Raw genomic sequence first — 10,312 nt, forward strand, 5'->3', positions numbered from 1 at the left:
AGTTTAGGATCCAAATATGATTTAAAAACCTTTTTCAGAGAGTTATCTCCTGTGCCACCCTCCTTGTCCCGGGTAGCACGTTGCCTTTTTGTAGCCCACACCTTACCTGCTTCCCCGCGGGCTGCCAAATATCTGCTCAGAATCAAGGAAAAGAGAGGAAAGGGGAAGACGTGATTTGGAAGAGTAAAGGCTGTTCAAATAAACCATGAAAAGGTATTTTCATAAGAATAACATTATTTTATTTAAATTCCATGGGAATGCAAAATAATAGAAAGCCCACACTGACTAAAATCTGCAGGGAAACAGGGAGGAAAAGAAAAGGAGAGAAAAAGAAATACAGATGAAAAAAATGCACGTGAGAGATAGGGGAAAAGAGGGAAAAAAGAGTGGGGAAGGAAGGAAGGAAGGAAGGAAGGAAGGAAGGAAGGAAGGAAGGAAGGAAGGAAGGAAGCAAGGAAGGAAGGAAGGAAGGAAGGAAGGAAGGAAGGAAGGAAGGAAAGAAGGAAGGAAAGAAGGAAGGAAGGAAGGAAGGAAGGAAGGAAGGAAGGAAGGAAGGAAGGAAGGAAGGAAGGAAGGAAGGAAGGAAGGAAGGAAGGAAGGAAGGAAGGAAGGAAGGAAGGAAGGAAAGAAGGAAGGAAGGAAGGAAGGAAGGAAGGAAGGAAGGAAGGAAGGAAGGAAGGAAGGAAGGAAGGAAGGAAGGAAGGAAGGAAGGAAGGAAGGAAGGAAGGAAGGAAGGAAGGAAGGAAGGAAGGAAGGAAGGAAGGAAGGAAGGAAATGGAAGGAAATAAGGAAATGTAAGGAAATGGAAGGAAGGAAGGAAGGAAATGGAAGGAAATGGAAGGAAATGGAAGAAAATGGAAGGAAGGAAGGAAGGAAATGGAAGGAAATGGAAGGAAATGGAAGGAAATGGAAGGAAATAGAAGGAAATGGAAGGAAATGTCGTTTGTAAGGAGAAGCCAAGGTCCCAGTGTGGGATTGAGTGAAACCGTCGCAGGGTTTCAGGACTTCGTATCAGGAGTCTGGGCAGAATGGCCGTGAGTTCAGCGCCGGACCGACTTAAAAATTCACGCCAATTTGTCTTTAGGAGAGTCAAGGGCTGTCGGAAATCCGCTTTCTTCCCACCATTGTGGCGAAGTCCTGAGAGGTTGGGGTCGGTGTTTTCTGTGGGTTTTCTCTGGCAAATCAAAAGCCCCGCTCGGCACAGCGGAGGGTCCCGGCGGGCGGGGAGCGGTGCCAGCGGAGCAGCGCCCGGGGACATCCCCGGGCAGGGCGGCCCCTCTGCCGGGGCCTTTCCCCTCTCCCCAGCGGGCTCTTCTCCTACCCGAGCGCCCGACCCTGGCCTTGGGAAGTCAGGAAGGGAGAGCCAGGGCTGCCCGGGGTGGGCAGCCGTGTCCTGCGTGGCGGGGACCACCTTCCCGCTGCCTCCCCGCGCATCGCCATGGAAACGCTGCAGTTCCCGCAGGCTCGGCCCCGCTGCCCCGCCAGGGACCTGCGGGGACCCCCCAGCCCCGCTGCCGCTGCCGGGACCCCCCAGCCCCGCTGCCGCTGCCGGGACCCGAATCCGCCTTCCCCCGCCTCGTCCGTCGGTGGGCAGGAGCTCGTCTTGCGAGCGATTACCGGGAAGAGCCACTCTGGCTCCTTTTGCACCCTGATAGGAGGGTCAGAGATAGGCGAGGGGTGGCTTTGAACTGGGCAGCCGCAAACGGGGACTGACACCGGCCAACAACCCTCTGTCGTCCCCGCCTTGTTGGGGCGACCGCGGGAAAGGATGGAGATGCCAGCCGGCAATTACGGGCCCAGAGCTTGTCCCTGCCCTCCTCTACCATCGCTCAAGCTTCGCCCGTCCCAGGCAGCGACTCTCGTGTCGCCCCAGGGTCCCTGTCCCCGCACCCGACCCGGTGCCCCTCCCGTGGAAAGGGGCTGCTCCTTCTTTTTCGGGTGTAAGGGTAAAACTCGGTCAATCTGCCCGCTCCTCTCTATAACTTAAATAAAAAAGGAGTAAAAGGCAACGTTTACACCAGTTTAATTAAGGAGAGCCCTTGTACCTCGGGGGGGGATCGCATCATTTCACATGAAATATTCATACAGAAGGTTTCCCGAGCTGCTCCGTTTAATCATCCCTGCTGCCAGCGAAGGGCTCTGTCTTTATACAGAGCTGTAATTTGATTTGAATGTCCCCACTTTTCCATCTGCACATGTCCGGAAGGTAAGTGCCCGTGAGGAAACCAGGGCTGAAGAACACTGCCCAGCCCGGGCGGGACCCGAGCGCGGAGCCCTCCGCGGCCTCCCGCGGGCGCGCATCTCCCGGCTGAGCATCTCATCTCATCTCCCTCGCTCACCGCTCCAGCCGTGCCCGCCGCTTCCCTCTCCTCCGCTGGACGCTTTCGCATTCAGCCGGCTGAAACAGCGCAGTTTTATATCCCTATTGAAAGGGGGGAAAGGAAAAAAAAAAAGGCAGAAAACAAAACACACAGAAGGAAAAGAATGTGGCGTCGACTAATTTAAACCAGTTCGAGTGGAAGGGCTGTCAGTTCTGTAAGTAAATGTTGCTGTGTTGATTCAGATGTTTCTCGCCTCGTTGCTGTCTGAGGGGGAAGAGCTGTGCTGGGGCTCGGGCAGGACGGACGGGAGCAGGACCTGACACCTCCGTGCCTCTCGTCAGGCTCCGGCTCACCCTGCCTGCATGGGGAAGATGATAAAATAAACATTTAGCCCTGAAACGATGAGCCCACTTCCCCCTCGACGTACCCAGGCAGACTTATGTCAACCACGCTGTTCAGTGGGTGTCACCAACTGGGCGGCGGGGAGAGAGGCGCATGTTAAATGATGCCATTAGACTGCAGAGCAACAAGCAGAGACGAGGTAATTTGCAGCAGTTCTCAGAGCCGGTCCGGTGACCTGTTAATCTGTTGTCACCAGCACTCAGTCAGGGGAGAAAATAATAAACCAAAAAATCTGCAGAATGGAGAAAAATCTGACTTACCTCAGACCTGGTCACCTTGTTAATGTTCCACTTGTAAAGAAGGAAGGGGTTTGAGTGAACCCTGTCTGTGTTTAATCAGACCGTTCCTCCATTTGCTGTGTGTAATATATCCTCCGTGGTTTAATCTGTTCTCCTTTCTTTCTTAAATTTATTTTTTTCCTTCCTTTTCTTCATTTGGATCCTGTGAGGTTTGGCATCAGCCTGTTGGAATTATGAGCCAGAGGGTGTCTGCAGAGCAGGAGCACCATTCAGCACCTCTGCCTTTGCATGTCCCACGCAGAAGGCAGCTGTGTGATCGGAAAGTTTGGGATGGATGTGCAAACCTTCACCCCTCCAGAAGCTTTGCTCAATAAACCTCCCTCTGTCATTCATAACAGAGCACAGAAAGAGCTGCTTGTGCAGGTGGGAATGTTTGTGTGGGAGGCTTTATACAAGCCCTGCATCCTGAATCAAATATCCACAGTGGCTGGAGATGTGAAATAGAAACTTAAACAAGGTCAAACCACCTGTTTAAAACCAATTCCTTCACAACATTACTTTGTCTCTGAAATAAAAGAGATAGGTAGCTTGAAGAAAACAGATTTTTAACAGGTGACTTGGAAGCAGCCGTGTTTTGAAGAGCTCAGGGTAGAAACAGTGACACTCCCTCAAATTAAAACTGTTTTGCAGAAAGTTAAAATCATAGGAGATGCACAAAACTACCATCACAATGTGTATTTTCAGCATTAAGGAGGAGATATAAAGTGTGTTTGAGCGTGTTTTATTTTATTTTGCCTTCCATCCTTCCCTGATATTTTTATTTGTTTATTTTTAAAATGGAAAGGATTGTCATGAGACCTCCCTAAAAATGGTCTTTGATCTTACTGCAAATATAGGGCTGAAACCAGCAGCCCTTACTTAACACTAAACCATATCTGAAATGGCTGCTGGATTGCACAGGAGGAGATGCAGGGTATTTTCCATTATTCATAAATATTTCAAACAGGTAAGTTTAAGATTTTTTGTTTTTGATGAGCTATTCTCACACACACGCACACAGACAAGAACTACTTAGAACACACTTGGATTCAAATCCAAATCAATGAATAAATTACACAGATGGGTTTCATTGCTTCTATATTTGCTGTATGTAACAAATCAGCAAAAATGTTCAGCTCATTAGCAGGGACAATACTGTGTTGGAGGGGTCAGACACAAGAGCGAAAGAAGCATTCATTTTTTCCTGTTATGTGACTGATGTCTGGCTGAACAAGTGTGATTTATACCAGACCTCTCTGTTAGTATAACATATTTCTGTAATTCTTGTGAGAGAGCCCAAACCATTCATACATGACAGAATCAAAAATAACTCCCTCAGAAAGGCTAAATTACATGGTTTGGAAAGTTTCAGCTGTATACATCTCATGACACTATTTTACTGCTGAAGAATTGTCTTTTTTTTTACAAGTGATAACTGCAATCCAGTAGCAGCTAAACCATTCCAGTGGGTATATGTAGCATATTTGGGCTATATATTAAAGATCAGTAACTCTACATGCTCTAAAATAAAGGCTTTACATTTTATCTCACAAATGAAGGCCAGTAAATAGTGAAAGCTGTGCAGATATTAATAGCCCCTGTTCCATACTGTCACTCAGTTTTCTAGGGGGACACAAAATATCTGTCTTTTGCCTATCCACTGTCACCCAGACTTATTAATTCAAGATAAGATTGCTATTCTGAATGGAGCCATCAGGTCAAACACTGGAAACTTTTCCACTTCTGGCCCAGGGATGAGGTTGAAAGAGGGTGAGTGAGGACTGCTTGGAAAAGAATGCAGAAATTTGTGCAAATCTTTCAGCTGCCGTCCTGTGATTGGTGGAAAAAGCCACCTGGTTTGATTTTCCAATTAACAGGACTTGGAGATTGTGATAAATGAGGCTGCTTTTTGTCATGACTAGTGTCAGAATCTTTTATTTTCAGTGCTGGCATGCTGTGCAGGTGACCTTACAGTGAAAGCCCCTTCAGCAGAGGGCACAGCAGACGTGTCACTGGTGAGTTTGAGGTGCTCAGGGGACAAACATGGCTTTTGTGTTCTATATTCCTATGGCTGTTCAAGCCCAGCTCGCTCTATCTTTGCTCTGCTGACTGATACAAGTTCTGTGATGCAAACAAGGCCCAGAAAATCTTCTGTATAGCACAAGGACTGCTCCCAATTATGCATTTCTTGGACCACTTCCACTGAAGAAGCACCTCTTCCAGAGATAGTGATCCACTGCTGATTGGTGCAGCCAGTGATTTCCCACATGAAGGTTGGTGTGGCTCCTCCATTCCTCTGTACATGGCTGCTCCTAAAATCTGGCCCTGTCTCAGGGATACATGCTCAGTCATTGCCTTTGCAGAACACACAGCCAGATATTAAACTACTTTCCTCAGTGCATGTAAAATTCCCTTCAGAGCCTGAAATTTTGGATCTTTTCCTTGCCTAAAATTCTATTTAGCATCTAAGTGGGACATAGATAACAAGCTGGCAGGCTGGAGGTAAAATGACCTTTCTTCCAATGAGTAACAACTGCGTGCAAAGGGAAACAACTGCACGCAAGGGTTTTCCATGGGAACCTGAGTCACAGCCTGCTCAAGAAACCACGAAAATGCTTCACCAGGTTTACACCACGTGTGCAGTGTATTTTGATGTGTTTTTGTGATGCAGACCTGAGTGTCAGCTGAAGTCACCGTGGCACTGGAGCCCTGCTGTGGGTGATGCTCTCAGAGCCTGCTGCTGAGCTGGCCAAACCCCCTGCAGGCAGCTTCAGCCTGGCTGAGAAATTTGGTTTATTCCAGATGAAAATTCAGCTGGCCCCTGGGTAAAAAATTTGTGAACCTCAGCTTCAGAGTCAGAATAAATCTTAGCAAAAAGAGCCCCTTTAGCCTGTGAGAAAACAGGACCAAGCAGACCATGCTGCTGGTGCCTGTCCTGTACCTCTAGCAGAGAGTGCTGCTCCCTCACCCTGCTAAGGTAACCTGGGCAGGTGAATACTCACAGGTATTTTCAAGCTACTTTGGCAAAGCAGAAAGACAAATCCTTTTGCTCTGTATTTGCACAGCACCTAACCCAGCAGAGTCCTGGTGCCTTACTGGAGCTGCCAGGGACTTCTACAGCACAAATAACAAGTACATAATGCATCTGCTACAGAGCTCACAAACCTTTCATGTTATTTATGTACTAATCTGAACAGTGTGGGCCAGATTTTGATCTTGGTTACTCTGGAGTAAATGAGATACGGGTTTGGCCTCACATCCATAAGATCTATAGTCAATCAGTGTTTCTAATGTGCTCATCATGGAAATATCTTGGCATTGTGTGGCTGGCCCACTTCAGTGTGACTAGAATAGCAAAGCATTATATTAAGCAAACAGAACAGTTTGATTTATAGATTTGTGGTAAGAATAGTTCAGTTTTCCAGGGTGTTCAATTTAATTAACGTTCTCCAGGGAAAAAACTGCTATTGTTTCCCTAACCACATGCCTTCCAATACAAAATAAACTCTTGCTGGTGTGTATGTGCTGCTTAATTATCCTAAATGGTTCCTTTTGAAAGTTGTCTATTGACCTGCTTCTACACTTCACAAGTGGAGCATATCCTATTCACTCAAGAGTGTGTCTCTACCTGCACTTAGCCAGGAAGAGATACCAGATGAATTTTAACTCTGCTAAAATGACAAAACAACCTGCTGCACGCAGCATTCCCCAGTGGTGTGTGTGAATAAGGCTGCAAGGGTGCTTTATAGAGCCAAGTAAATTGCAAAAATACCTGTAAGTCCTAAGCCTAGCCACTATTTGACGGCTGGGGATAAATCTACAGGAAGGAGCTTGGATGCTACTGGAGCACAAAACAGGAGAGCAGGGACAATTTATCTGTTGGACCCACTTGTGATCAAATCCTGCTGTTGATATTCACCTTGGGGCACTCCATGGTTTTGATCTGCTGATCTTCAGAGGGATGAGCTACAAGAAAAGCAGATCCTGGGCTCAGGTAAATCACACTGCCTTTTGCACCAACACAGTGCCTGACCTGCTGTCCTCATCTTTCAGACTCTCTCATGGTTTTTCCAGAGTGAAAAGAATCCAGAAGAAGAAGAAGATGGTGGAGCAATCCTAACTCCATTTTTCCCCCAACATTTAAGTGGAAACAGAGCTGGGCCCAGTGAGTGCAGCAGTGTGGGATGACAGGAGGGTGAGATTTCATGTAGTTGAGTCAGTAGTGAGAGCTGGCTGTAGCCGGCTCTGACTGAACACAATAAACAATTCCACTTGCAACATGCTGTACTATTTAAGGGCTCAGAGATGCCAGTGGGAGTTTTGCCTGAATAGCAGGCCAATAACAGGTCCTTTCTCTCTATCATGTCTCATGGAATATCACAGCCCCACGTGTGCTGCAGAGGCAGATAAGGGAGGGGTGGAGATAAGAGGGGTCAGGGAGGGGCAGGAGGAGCAGAAGGGCTGTGCCACTGCCTCCCCACTTCTGGAGAGAGCCTCCCTCCACTGGTGAGCTCCCATCCGTGCTGGAGCTGTGTGGAAGATGCTCTGGGGATGGCCAGGGAAGCTCCACAACCAGGCCCTGGAAGCTGTGGAGTAACTCTGCAAAGTAAATGCCATGATTGCAATGATTCCCTCCACATTCAGCATCTATTCATCTCTGCCACCATGTCTCCATTAGTTCTGCTTTCCAATGACTCCTTCTGTCTAAAAAAGGGACCTAAATTTTAGGGAAAGGATAGAAATAAATTTTTTTCTGCTGTGCAATGTGCAAGCAATTTATTGAATAGTCTCAGAAATCCAAGTACTTTGCTTTCCTCCTTCAGTATTGCTGATTCAAACATAAAGCAGCAAGTTAAAATACACTCATAAGATACTAAAAAAATGAAACTTGTCAAAACAAGCTGCAGATTTCTCCCTAATATTATGGTATACAATTTTTATAAGTGTGGAGGCAGCTTTTCTTAGAGGCGTATTTTAGACTCATCTAAATTATATTAAGAGTCAAGGCCCAATTTGGTAACAAGCTGTGAGACATCAAGGGTTCTTTTAATGAAGAATTCACGCTGGAAAAATGTATGTCACAAGGCATATGACTGGGTGCCTCCATGATTACTAACCCTTTGCTCCCCATGTCCTGATGTGCACTGAAGTGTAAACCCAGAAAAGGGGGTTCAGATGAAGTCCTTGACTCCAAATGGCCATTTGGGTCCCTCCATGAGCACACAGCCCTGCAAAGCTAAGCAGCATCAGCAAAGATGCCTGAGGTTTGATTTGAATTTTGCTCTAGTTGAGTGATACTATTTATACCCTGGACTAATCAGAACCAGGGCTGTTTCATCATTCTAAATGTCAGGAAAAATATATCATGTGCATCAAGGGAGAAATCTTGGCCCCACTGAAGTCAATGGCAAAACTCCCATTGATTTCACTGGGGCCAGGATTTCACCCTGAATAAAAACTCATGTTTCATACACAGTTTAAATGGCAATGGGTTTATCTGTGAGTGGTTTTAAAAACTGTTTTGGAGAAAAATACATTACTGAAATGCAATTAGGTATTTCTTTAGCCTTTACAGAGCAATCAATGTTTTCAGGAGCAGTGTAAAGGTATTTAAGAAGAGAAACTCAAGGCTGAAGTTGTATGACATGCAATTGGGCAATTGTTAGGACACATAATTGAGTGTGATTCAATGTCTCCAAACACAGTTTCACTAATAAGCTCCTGGGTTTGCGTCTGGATGATCCAAATGTGAATATTTTTTCCTGCTGGGTGACGTAATAGCTCACCAGGACACCAGTGCAACGGATGTAACATATTTGATTTGATGAGCCTGTTGGACACAAGAAAGAGCTTGCAGTTGTCTCTCTGCCTTGCTCTCACACTAATGAAACACAGCCCTGTGGCCTCTGAAGTCCTGCTGGGCTTGAGCAGCTGTCTTTGGTGCTGTCCCCAGCACAGGAGGTGGGCAGAGGGTCACTGTGGGCTTTGAACAGCATTAGAAAGTTTTGGTGAAATTCTCAGCTCCAGCCTTATTTTAAACCCAAAGATTCTCATATTTCCTTGCTGGCACAGTAAGTGAGCAAAGTGTTAGGATTTGTGAGGTTCTATGTTTGCTGAGACAATTCACAAGAAGGAAAACAGCCTTGTTTTCACTGTCTAATTAGTTCATGGTGCATATTTCTTCAGCTGTGTACTTAATACTTTGAAAAGTATCATGGGATCAAGAAAACAGCTTTGCATTTCAGTCAAAAAAGGAGGCAGTGGAAAAAAAAAAACCCATACATGAACAACATTCAGTGATTGGAAAGCACCACATCCCCACTCAAAAGTGATTTCAAAAGATATGTTGTACTCAATGAATCTCACTTCTTCTAACCAAAGCCATAAATCTGATGTACAAAATGTTCCCTTATTTTGACTGGATCTATTCAAGCTGATTAATTTCTCACAATTTTCTCTGAAAACCACACTGTGGCATCGCTTCAGCACTGACTGCCCATCTCACACAGACACCATCGGTTCCTGAAGTACTTGGGTTTCCTGTGAGTTTAGAATGGGTCCCTTCCAAGTGTTCCCTTTGTCTGATCTTGTTTAAATTATTTGAATGAGCAAAATTATAGCCTTTGATGCTACGTTGGGAAAACATTTAATCTATTTTGTTTTCAGCTTTCCTTTGACTGGTACAAGAAACAAAGCCTGGGAAAATAGGCAAATAATGACTTATGGGTGAGTGGCTAGTCACATTTGGAGCTAATTTCTTTTCCAAACATTTATACTTCCTAAGAAAAAGTTTCTCCAAAATAATGACTCCTGGAAGAGGCTACAGTAGTGGTCAGAGAAGAGGAAAACTTGACATTTGATGTAGTCACCTTGATTAAGGTCCTGTCCAATTAGGTTTAACAAGACAGGGTTAGAGAATCATCCTAAAATACACCGAGGAGAGGAAAATATTAAGAAACAAAGAAGCCTCTGACCTCAAAGGACAAGAGAAAAGAATTTCAAACCATCTTGACGAATAAGTATAACCACAGCTTGATGGAAGGACAAAAATGGGATGACTCTGGCTCTGAGGATTGATGCTGAGATTAAAAAAGCAAACAGAAAAATAAATCCTTTCACTTCTAGACCACTGACTTGAACTCATAAAGCAGTTAGTCATCATCATCTGATAGTTCCTGAACATGTCCTCTCTGGAACAAACTGGTGGTTTCAACAGGAGCTCTAGGAGGCGTATGACAATATTCAAATCAAAGAACAATTTCCTGCTTGGCATTATTGCTGGCCATCTCCATAGGAAGGCCAAAGGAGCAA

At 45.6% G+C, this 10,312-nt stretch overlaps 1 long non-coding RNA gene across 1 annotated transcript; it reads right to left on the reverse strand.

Moving 5' to 3' along the window:
• Positions 1-2,007: 2,007 nt before the first annotated feature.
• On the reverse strand, positions 2,008-2,948 carry LOC140684467 (uncharacterized). The gene is made up of 2 exons (XR_012056773.1): positions 2,749-2,948; positions 2,008-2,679 (listed from the first exon to the last, which is right to left on the reverse strand). It is a non-coding gene; the product is annotated as an uncharacterized lncRNA (long non-coding RNA).
• Between the last annotated feature and the right edge of the window lie 7,364 nt (positions 2,949-10,312).

Source organism: Taeniopygia guttata, chromosome 6, assembly GCF_048771995.1.
Source record: "Taeniopygia guttata chromosome 6, bTaeGut7.mat, whole genome shotgun sequence".
In the NCBI taxonomy this organism is placed as follows: Eukaryota; Metazoa; Chordata; class Aves; order Passeriformes; family Estrildidae; genus Taeniopygia; species Taeniopygia guttata.